General features: G+C 32.0%; 1 long non-coding RNA gene across 1 annotated transcript; it reads right to left on the reverse strand.

Moving 5' to 3' along the window:
* Window positions 1-10,160: 10,160 nt before the first annotated feature.
* On the reverse strand, window positions 10,161-11,826 carry LOC126879195 (uncharacterized). The gene is made up of 2 exons (XR_007696000.1): window positions 11,203-11,826; window positions 10,161-10,342 (listed from the first exon to the last, which is right to left on the reverse strand). It is a non-coding gene; the product is annotated as an uncharacterized LOC126879195 (long non-coding RNA).
* Between the last annotated feature and the right edge of the window lie 827 nt (window positions 11,827-12,653).

A 12,653-nucleotide genomic window follows, 5' to 3' on the forward strand; every position in this document is an offset into this window, starting at 1 on the left:
CAAAATTGTATATTAAATTATTACAATTATAAAACTATATAGTTTAATATCCAAAACATGTTTTGATTTCATGTAATGTAATGAAAATCTTATTTGTAAATTATTGGTTACAATGTTTAACAACAGGAAATATTCAAGAATAAATAAAATAAAAGTTTCCCCTAACAACAAAACATTCCAGGAATTCTACTATCAAAGTTCTATTCCGTGAACATCTGATTAAATTATGGCTGGAAAGTTACCACAAGATATTCTATGAAAAGAGTACAATGTCCTCCTGGAGGGGTAAAATTTTCCATACTCTAAAGAGAGGCCATTTACTATTCAATTTGCGTTCATTTTCAAATTTGCCGCGCGAGTATCTATGTAGCGTCGCGTGGTCATTGGTCATCAAGTCATCAATTATTTCATTTTCATCATAAGATAACCTAAAAATTTAGTAAAAATTTTGATTGGAAAAAAATGCATCGATAAGGGGGTGAAAAATGGAAATTAGTGGCTTTTTTTGCTGTACTCAACTGTACTGTTTAGTATGCTAGTTTTGGCTATGGCTGGATCTCTTAAACAATTATGTAAGTATTATAAAATCCGTTTTCAATTTTCTTTATGAAACGAATCATTTATGCATGTATTACCTGTAAATATTTTGATTTTTAATTGTAAAGAATAGAAAAATTACCGTTCATTTTAATTTTTTTTAGAATCAGCTGAAAGTGGTCTACAAAAAACCAGATATAACCAAAATAAAGATATAAAAAGTGTATTGGCTAATTGGAAGAAACAACATTGTCCATGCATAATAAGTTATTACTTTATAAACAAATATTAATACCTAGGAATGGAACCTGGATATAATCATCAAGAAGATAGCAGGAATCCCGACAAACAACTTAAATAAGTACAAGAATATTGAGGAAATCCTCCTCGATACTACTGGGCAAACTAGAAGATTGAAGAGGACAAAGCCTTTTGAACTAGTTTGAGTGATAGGTGATAGTGAAAAGCAGAGCATAGTGCGTGATGTGGCTGTGTATGTTAGAATAGTGCACGATCTTGTTAGATTAGATAAGAGACGCTATCGGGTAAGCTCTTCATTTTAAGAAACATTAGTAATTTAGGTTAAATTAAAATTGCTCATTGGTCAGTTATGACCAGATTGCTTTTTTTATGTTTGGCAAAAAGGGCGTAAGTCAGAATTGCACATTGCTAATGTTTTGATGATTTCTGGACCAGCAAAAAACTGTTGTAGACGTAAACTGTATGTACCAATAAAAAGAGCCGATTTTTCTGGTCCAGAAATCATCAAAACATTATCGATGTGCATTTCTGACTTAAGCCCTTTTTCCCAAACATCAGAGAATTGTAATGTACAAATTCTCCTATCTGATTTTTCATGAATTTTGTAGGAGACGAAAAACCATTTTTAGGATCATCTCCTGCTTTCACATGTAAATTTTGACATGTCTTGTAGTAAATAGATAGTTGAATTTACTACAAAACATGTCAAAAAATATATGAAAACAGGAGGTAACCATAAAAAAGTTTTTAGTCTCTCTTACAAAACTCATGAAAAAACAAATCGGAGGTATGTCACATCAGTGACTATATCCAGGGAATGTCTAAAAAATATACTTTGATGTCCCAAGAACCAAATATAACCTTTATATATATACAGGGTGTAACAAAAATACAGGTCATAAATTTAATCACATATCCTGGGACCAAAAATAGTTTGATTGGACCTAACTTACCTTAGTACAAATGTGCACAAAAGAAAAGTTACAGCCCTTTGAAGTTATATATTAATAGCACCAAGGGCCTTAGAGGCCCATGGCTTGAAAAGTTTGTTTTTTCTTCATTTTCACGTTTCTTTATGTACTGAGATCTTCTCTGGCTTGATATGTGATTTTTCTCCATTCCTTCCTCTTATTCATTTTTCTTTTCTGACCCTGTAACACCATTCTTTCCAAATCTTTTTCGACCTCTTGCTTCCATCTATTTTCCGGTCTTCCTCTTCTCTTTCTTGAAGCTATAGTGTAGTTTAGTACCCTTTTCGGAGTCCTCGTTTTTGGCATCCTTTCAATGTGACCTCGTGATCTAAGTCTCTGTGCCTTTATCACTCATTTGAAGTTACAAAATGAAAAGTGATTTTTTCCAATGTATCGAAAACAATGTGCTTTTGTGCACGTTTCAATTTAATTATTATTGTAGTACCTACCATTTAAACAACGTTTTAAAAACTTTTTTGCCTCTTATTGCTTTTTCGAAAAGTCAATTTTTATCGAAATATTGTGAATATTTGTCAAATCCACCACATATTTGTATATGGTTAAGTACGATTATGGAGACTTGGTAATAATATGCAAACTTATTTATGCTTTACATTTTTAGGTATATTTTGAACCATATTAAAAAAGAAGCCAGACTCGATAAAACGTGCCTTATCGAAAAAATACAAAGAGACAAAAAAGTTTTGAAAACACTCTGTTTAACTAATGGTACCTCAGTAATAGTTTAATTGGAACATACAACATTTGGGGGGTTTAAAGGAACAAAACCCCCATAAAATTTTTACGTGGACATATTAAAAAAGAAGTCGCAACTCGATAAAAACTGCCTTATCTGAAAAATACTAAGAAACAAAAATATTGAATTTAACTAATGGTACCACAATAATAAAATTGAATTGGAACATACACAAAAGTTTGGGAGGATTTAAGGGATCAAAACCCCCATAAAATTTTTATGGGGTGCACAAATTTCACCATAATTTTTCTTTAAGATATTCCTGCCATAATAATGCCACATGTCACATGTCCATTTTCAATAAAAAATCGCTAATAGTTTTCGATATAATCGAAAAAATCCATTTTCATTTTGTAATTTCAAAGGGCTGAAACTTTTTATGTGCATATTTGTACAAGGTAAGTTAGGTTCATTTGAACTATTTTTGGTCCCAGAATAATGTGATTTAATTTATGACCTGTATTTTTGTTACACCCTGTATATACAGCCCATTACGCACCACCTTAAAAATTGGGCATTTTTGATGTCTCGAATTTCCTAAACCTGTTGTTGCATCTAAGTGATTTTTTTTATAATATTCTAGCCTAGGCCCTAGAATATGTTACCTCCTTATGCTTGTCATGCACAGGGAGCTATACTGTAATATATATTATATCACATTACTATAGAGAGCGATATGATATAATATACATATATTACAGCATGACAAGCTTAAGGAGGTAACCTATAGCCTAGGCTATAATATTATAAAAACATCACTTAGATGGGACAACAGGTTTAGGAAATACGAGACATCAAATATACCCCATATTTAAGGTGGTGCGTTAATTTCTTGGAGAAGTGTATTGTAATTTAATGTAAATACTGTAATATCCAATAATTGTAATTTGATATAAGATGAAATATAAGTTCCTTAAAAAATATATTTTTTATTTCCCACAATACATTCTCCACAGGTCTAAATATCGTCGCTAGACGTCCACCGAATGACCTTCCAGGACGTTAGATGGATGTTCAGCAGCAATACATTGGACCAAACTGGGACATCCTATAAATGCCCAAATGACGTCCACCGAACGTCCCCTCCGACGTTAGGTGGACCTCCATTGGACGTTTAACAACTTGGCCTTTGGACCAAAATTGGACGTCCTGTTAAGGTCCAATTCACGTCCCCTAGGACGTCTGATTAAGGTCCAATTCACGTCCCCTAGGACGTCCGATTAAGGTCCAATTTACGTCCGATTAAGGTACAATTTACGTCCGCTTAAGGTCCCATTTACGTCCGATTAAAGTCCAATTTACGTCCGATTAAGGTCCAATTTACGTCCGATTAAGGTCCAATTTACGTCCGATTAAGGTCCAATTTACGTCCGATTAAGGTCAAATTTACGTCCTATTAAGGTCCAATTTATGTCCGATTAAGGTCCAATTTACGTCCGATTAAGGTCCAATTTACGTCCGATTAAGGTCCAATTTACGTCCCCTAGGACGTCCGATTAAGGTCCAATTTATGTCCGATTAAGGTCCAATTTACGTCCGATTAAGGTCCAATTTACGTCCCCTAGGACGTCCGATTAAGGTCCAATTTGCGTCCGATTAAGTTCCAATATACGTCCCCTCGGACCTTAGATGGACGTCCAATGGACGTTCGGTAGCGCGACATTTGGACCAAAATAGGACGTATAAAGGACGTTCCTCGGACGAAAACGGACGTCCAAAGGACGTCCCTAAAGTCCGTGAAGGACGTCCAATGGACGTCCATTGGACGTCCTTGTGCTATTAGGGTATATTATTACAGCGAAGATGACCAAATTTTTAGGTGGGCCGATTTCTATGCACGTAAGTTTATAAATAACAAGATAATATATTGCACATCCGGAAGTCGTGACGTAACTGGAGACCGGCAATTTCGTAATCGTTCGTAATCATTCGTAACGTCCGATTACTTTGAATTGTTCACGGTTGTATTTTATATTTTATCTTTGACAGTATTTTGACTGGAATCTCGACACTAATTTTTTTTTTTTCGAATACATTGAAGTTTAATTTTATTTTGCTAATTGAATAATTGCATCACATAATGCATACAAATCCCATTTAACTTTAACAAGAATTCAAATTCAACTTCCGGTCTCCAGTTACGTCATCAATGCGCGAACTCGGACGTCTTTGCTCTACGGGAAAATACTATCTCTTTATTTATAGTATCATGGTAATAAGCAAAGTCCTCCCCTTTTTAACGACGTAGTTTATGGCAGGTTTATATGGATGCTCCCGTAGGGATGCTCCCGTAGTGACGTTATACCCCGAAGACACCCGAAGTTGCCCGAAGCATTGAGTGGCATATCCCTAGCCTGGGCCCTGATTCTAAATCAAATTTCGACACTAAACAAGTCGCTTTCAATATGGCGATGGCGACTGTCGAAATTATTTGACACGGAGATGAATGAATGGCCAAAAGCGAGGTTAGGTTTAGTTTAGATGTGTTTTGTTTATTTCTTGCAAGGAAAACTAAATCAAAAGGTATTATAATATAGCTGGGTTTAATTGAAATTTGCTTGTTTTGAGGAATTAGATAGAATAGTATTAAATTAGAAATATAATAATTGAGAATGTCCACAACATGAATCATCAACTCAATGAAAGATGTGAGGTAATAATCTGGGAAAATTAGTAAAAAACAAGGAAAATTAATTACCAGCTATTTTATTGCTGGACATGCTGAAATAAAATCTTCAAGATTTCCTATATTAGTAATATAGCTGTGCAAAGTCCACAGAAAGTGTGCTATTTTGTTTATAAACAAATTAGCGCTCCGAAATCTTTTTTTTTATTATTGCTCTAAAACTCCGAAAATTTTAACTTTAAACCAAAACACTCACATAAAAATTGACAGTAATTTAATTCTGCACATTAATAATTTATTCCAATTTCCTTCGACGGAAATTTTCTTCGGAAAATTCGGGTTTTCCAAACAAAATCTTTAATTTTCAACTAAAATTTGAGGGAAGTAATTATTTATCAATAATTAAATAATTTGGTGACAGTGACATAAATCTTTTTTGTTATGAGTGTCTTGAAGATATGAAAATTTGTATGTACAAAGAAGACCGGAATTAAAAGGTATCTAATGGTTCAAAGATTAAAATCCTGTTGTTTATAACTCTGTCGCAAATGCCGGTCAAATTTGACCGGTTATACCTGGAATCACTCCTCGCAATTCAATTTGTTTTTCTTCGAAAAGGACACAGAAGCCGTGCTCTTTTCAACAGCGTTAACTTAATTTAATTTAATCTAATATTTTCTGAGGGGTTCTATTTGTTTATAAGCCAAAAAATTGTTTCTTTATAACATTCCCGAGACCGCTCAAATGGTCCAATTTCAATCCTGTAAGGTACGTTGAATAGGTATAGTGCTTTTTTATATGAAAATCATAGTTATTCTGGTGTATCATAATCTTTCTGGTTATTATTTCGACCGAAATTTTTTAATTAACATTTTAATTATTGCTAAACTATTGGTTAGATTGTCGCCGGTCTCCTGATATACAGAGAGGGGCTAAATTATGGAATAAATTCATTTTCTCTAAAATGGACGATTTTAGAGAAAAATCCCGAAACAGGTCGATTTTTATTTTTAAATTAAATTTCTTGGCATATATTTCAAACTAGTGACGTCATCCATCCGAGCGTGATGACGTAATTATTTTTTTAAATAGGAATATGGGTTCGTGTTGTAGCTCATTTACAAAGGCGTTCAATTCTCTATTCAGTATTATAAACATAAGTTTCATTATTTATACAGGGAGGCCAAGAAAAATTTTGAATTAAATTAATTGACGCAAGAAGAAGAATGCATGTAATTTATTTAACTCAAAATACATTGTATTGCTGTCAGAAAATAGAAAAAAATGTTTATTTTGCAAATAAACATTGCTTTTAGCTTAAATTAAAAGTTCAAACTGCCAATAGGTAGGAGGGAGTCTGTTTGTGATTTAATTTAAGCGAAAAGAAATGTTTATTTGTGAAATAAACCTTTTTTTCTATTTTCTGACAGCAGTACAATGTATTTTGAGTTAAATAAATTACATACATTCTTCTTTTTGCGCCAATTAATTTAATTCAAAATTTTTTTTTGGCAACCATGTATAAATACCTAATGATATTAATGTTTATATTACTGAATAGAGAATTAAACGCCCTTTCAAATGACCTACCACACGACCCCTATTCCCATTAACAAAATTATCGATTACGTCATCACGCTCAGATGGATGACGTCACTAGTATGAAATATATGCCAAAAAATTGTAATTTAAAAATAAAAATCGACCTCTTTCGGGATTTTGCTCCAAAATCGTCCGTTTTAAAGAAATGAATTTATTCCATAATTTAGCCCCTCTGTATAATCTACTATAATAAATCTTTCATGTCTTCAATTATTTAATTATTGATAAATAATTAGGTACTTCCCTAAAATTTTAATTGAAAATGGCAGATTTTTTGGGAAAACTCGGATTTTCTGAGTAAAATTTTTGTTGAAGGAAATCGGAAAAAAAATAACTTTGTGCAGAACTAAATTACGGTGAATTTTTATTTGAGTGTTTTTGGCTCAAAGGAAAAAATATAGGAGTTACAGACCACTAATTGAAAAAAAAAAAGAAGATTTAGGAGTGCTAATTTGTTTATAAATAAAATAACACACTTTCTGCGGACTTGTCATACCCCATATTACTAATATATGCAATCTTAAGATTCGATTTTAGCAATAAAATAGCTGGTAAATAATTTTTCCCAAAAATGGTATTTTTTCGATAATTTTCCCAGACTATCAACAAAATCCAAGAAACCGAAGCGCCAACCCAAATTCTGAGCAGTCTCAACATAATAAGGTTAATATCCCCAAGAATCGCGCGGTGTCGAAATGAAATTGCGACTGTCGAAATGAATTAGAATCAGGCCCCTGGTCTATGGTTAATAGGCCATTTCAAGACTTTGACGTTTATGACACTAATTGAAAGCTGGAAGGCAAACATTGAAATTATTTATATTTGTACCGCATTGAGTTTCTTAAGTTTTTTACGTTTAATAGTTTTTTTATAAAATAGTTATTGTTGTTATAAAATAGTGGTTTATATAATTGTTTTTATATAATAGTTTAATCGTTGTATAATAGTTTTTTATAGTTGTATTTTCCGAACATTTTGCTGTTGACTTCTGTAGCTTCTAGCTGTAGAAGTACTTTAACGACTGTATTTAGTTGTAAGCAGTGAATAAATAAACATAAGTAAATATTTTCAAAAGCTTTTGGTATATAGATCCATTTTCCCTCAAGGGGTATGAGTTAACCTACAGTAGAAAAAGTTTTTCAAGGGTGACAACATGGACAAATATAGTTACTTACATGGACATAGTTTTTTTTGTATTTGGAGCTTAGTAAGTTTTTACACAGGTCAACAAATGAAGGCATTCAAGAGTTTAAATTCTTACAAATATTTTGAGGTAGGATTTGTATATAATTGTGGAGCTATAAAAATAAATAATTTCATCATAGTGGTTCACCCCAGATATCTTAAAAAATTGACCTTTTAAAGAATTTGTACAGTCGGAAAAATGAAAGAATACCCATGAACGGTCACGTCAAACAGGTACAATCACATATTTTGTATTTGCTGTTCTTTTTCTATAAATAACAAACGATAGAGATAGATTAATTATGTTAATAATATGTGATCGTTCATGGGTACTCTTTCATTTCTCCGACTGTACCTGCAGTGAAAAAATTTCAAGAGAAGAAACTGAGAATCTGCCGGAAGAGGTGAAATGTTTTTTGATTTTAGACAACGCTCCTGCTCATCCCTCTGAAAATATTCTATGATCAAAACATGGCAACTTTAAATGTATGTTTTTGCCAAAAAATACATCGCTTATTCAACCCATGGATCAGGAAATAATTTTAGCAACAAAATGAATATATCGCAGAAAGTTTTTAGATGAAGTAATTGTATGATGAAGATAACACAGAAGATACAAGAGGGCAGCATACTTTGCAAAACTTAACTGTTACAATTTGAAATCAACAATTTGTTAAGTTTGCTACAGCATGGAAAGGCAGTTATTAAGGGGTTACATAGGTCTTGCGAGTAAAAAAAGTGACTTTTTAAAAAAATTATATCTTGGAAACTAAAAATTATTTTTATTTATAAGTGGAACATGTAAAAGTATAGTACACTCAAAAAAATTTCAGCCAAATATATTCATTTTTGTAGAGTTGACTGCAATTTTTCGACAACAGCCCTTTTTTGCGGTGAGCAGCATAACAAGTCCAGTTTCATCTGAAATTTCTTGTAGTTTATACCTCTGGTTAGTGAATGAACAAAGATTTTTTTATTAGATGAGGTCATTTTTGTTTTATCAAAAAAAACTACTTTAAAAATGAGAAAAATTGGGGTCAAAAAGTCACTTTTTTTACCCATAAGACCTATGTAACCCCTTAAAAAAATGTTTGATGGCCAAGATGCATACATATATTTAGAAGGAAAGTTCCTAATTTCTGTAGTATAATACATAATACCGAAGAGGAAGTAGCTCTAAGCGCCGGACTCCACTTGCGATTTGTAGTCGTGAAGATTGAACAAATTCTTTCAAATAGAAGTCAATCCATGATTATTTAGTTACAAATGGATTGACTTGTATTTGAAACAATGTGTTCAATCTTCCTGATTACAAATCGCAAGTGGAGTGCGGTGCTAATAACACCAAAATATTCCATATATGTCCATAGAAGGTACACAGACATTGAAAAATTCCTGGAATATCCCCGAAAACACGTTCCCTGAACATGCCAGGAAAATCCTGTGTCAGCATTTTAAACATTACCTGAATGTCTTATTGGAACATTCCATGAATGTCCACGAATGTTCTTTGGACATTCAAAATATATTTTGTAGACATTCCCTGGATATACCAGAAATACAGTGATGAGCGCTCTAATAACCTGCAAAATAGCACAAAAGATGGAAAACGTATTAAGTAGTGAGATAAAAAGAAATGAAACTAGTCGAGCTGGGAAATTTAGCGATATTAACTTATACATTTAGATTGTATTGATTGTGTACCACCTTCAGACGAGTTTGGAAACTACCACTGTCACAGTGACAGTTTTAGTTGACATACTCCTCTGATATGTGTAAAGGTGGGAAACAATCAATATAAAATAAAATTTAAAGGTTAATTTCGCTAAATTTCCCAGCTCGACTAGTTTCATTTCTTTTTATCTCACAACTAAATATGTTGCCCATCTTTTGTGCTGTTTTGCCGGTTATTAGGGCACTCATCACTGTACATCCTTGCTGATGTGACAATACCTCCTATCTGTTTTTTCATGAGTTTTGTAGGAGAGATGGAAAAACATGTTTTAAGGTCACCTCCTGTGTTCATATGTAAGTTTTGACTTGTTTTGTAGTTCATAGATAGTTTAATTTACTACAAAACAAGTCAAAAAATATCATATGAAAACAGGAGGTGACCCTAAGACAAGTTTTTAGTCTCTCTTACGAAACTCATGAAAAAACAGATAGGATGTATTATTACATCACTGACGATATGTGGCCATACCAATTAATACATCCTTGATAAATATAAACATTTTTATTGAACAAAATCTTTTCATACATTTTTTTAATGCAATTTACTGATATTCCTAAATATTTCAAAAAAATGTGTCACATTTGCTTTGTAAACCTTTCTTTTGCCTTTCGTAGCCACATATTCCGTTTCCTTCCTGGGTTTTTGTAGACCACTTCTCTCAGCTGATTCTAAAAAAAATAAAATAAATGGTAAGTTTTCTATCCTTTACAATTAACAATCAGAAGAAATATTTACAGGTAATAATATGCATAAATAATAATATTTTGTATTTTGACAATGACGTCTGATTTGGAAGTCGAAAGATTAATAAAATTATTTTTTAAGTTAAATTGTGGCTTATTTCCCAATTAGAATAGTTAATTACAAAAATGCCTCAAATAACTAGCTTCAGAACAATAAATAATTCGTTTCATACCAACATTCGTCCAAAGTCAATTATACCTGTAGTATTTCCATGAAAAGATTCTTTAAGTGAATTTTGCATAGTTTTCTTTAAAATATCTCTATCAGGCCAGAACACAAATTTTTTTAACCTAAGACACATTATATACAAAGTATTTTTGAAATAAGTTGATACCAGGTAGGGTGAAATACTAAACCTATATCCCAAATCTTTATAATCTAAGTTTAAGCTTAGTTTAGCTAAAGTAAGCAATACTTGATCACTTGGTGACAAAACAGTATTTTGATGGTATTTGATAAATGGTGTAATATACTTTAAAGCTATTTTAAAAACATTGTAATTTGCTAAACCAGTATAATTTTTTGTTTTGGCATCATCATTTTCTATACTTTCACAAGATAAAGCTGATATTTAAAATCCTGTGTTAATGTTAATGACATAAAATGTATTTGTTAATTTTTCCATTGTAATATATGTTTGACTATTTGGCAAAATCTTGTCTTCTACTAAACTAGCTTTTATACCAAATAACTGCTATCTACCACTAACTATCCACTGTTTCTAAATCTACTAAAGTAACAGTAATGTATCATTAATGAAAAATGTGTAAAATCATAGACCTACCTAGTATTTGTAGAATATAAGACAGTCCAGTGTCTTATAAATCATTTCAAGAGGAATAAAAAAGCAATTTTTTCTTGTAGGTACCCTTTTCTTTTAATTCTCCTTTGGTACCTTAATTCCCATTTTAGATTTTGGGGAACTCATTTCATTGTGTTTATATACCCCATATGTATTGAAGGAACCCAATCTGGATTGTTATTATCAGTTAAGTCGGCTGGTTTTCCTACAAGATTAGACTGTTAACATCTTCAAAAATGGTTAATGTTCAAATGTTGTAACTTACCAGATATAAGATGATTACAGGGGAATTTCCATTTTGCTAGTAAAATCTTAATATTTTATTGCATTTTACCATTGTTGTTGTCTCTCAGATGATAACTATAACTTATTTAGTTAAATTGGTTGAGTTTTGTGCTTAGAATGTAGCACTGATGGTAAGTGGTAAAAGCTAACTTTATCACGATTACTTTGCATTTCACACTTCAAAACACAACACCAATGAGGCATATTATCTTTCTAAATTAATACTTCCAGAGAAAATGTTAAATTAATCTTTGTACAACAACTAAAATGATCTAAAACCATAAGAACCTGATAGAATAATATCAAATAATATTCAATGTTTGCCTTCCGGTAGCCATATTGATTTAATTTTGACAGCATCTTGGAACGGCCTATATGTCTATGGTCAGGAGCGTCATAAAGTTAGCGAAACGGTTTTTTCAAAGTCGTTATTTTGACTTCTACCATAGCTCAAAAAATTGCACCTCGTTTGCGGATAATTGCACCATTCAAAATTTCATTTGCGGAGTTTCCGTTTTCGAGATATAAGCAAATCAAAAGTGGAGATTTCGGCGCAGCGCTAAAAATAAATGTCGATTTTCAGGGTATAAAATGCCGTAAAGTCACTAAATAACCATATCAAAAAATTGCACCTCGTTTGCGGATTATGAATAAACTGGTTTTAATTGAAAATTGAGAAAATTGAAAATGTTATAAAGGAAAAACGATATTAATGTTGGTTGCCTATACTGTAGGGCCAGAATAATTTTCACTTTTTATAAACCTAAACTGTAAGGCTAAAAGTAGTATGTACCATAATCAAAATAACTCCTCCTGACTTAAAGGTAATCCCTGCTTTGAAATTTCATTTGGGGATTTTCCGTTTTCGAGATATAACCAAATAAAAAGTTGAGATTTCGAATAAATTTTCATTTTCTGGGTATAAAAAGCCGTAAAATTGCTAAATAATCATATCACCTAATTGCTCCTCGTTTGCGGAGTATAAATAAACTGGCTTTAATTGAAAATAATGAAAATTGAAAATTTTATAAAGAAAAACGATATTAACGACGGTTGTGGTTGCCTACACTGTAGGGGCAATGCAAAGGAATTATTATTCGTAGTAGTGATGTTGATTATAGTTACTTTCGAGGATTCGTTACAAATCG

The sequence above is a fragment of the Diabrotica virgifera genome, chromosome 1 (assembly GCF_917563875.1).
Source record: "Diabrotica virgifera virgifera chromosome 1, PGI_DIABVI_V3a".
In the NCBI taxonomy this organism is placed as follows: Eukaryota; Metazoa; Arthropoda; class Insecta; order Coleoptera; family Chrysomelidae; genus Diabrotica; species Diabrotica virgifera.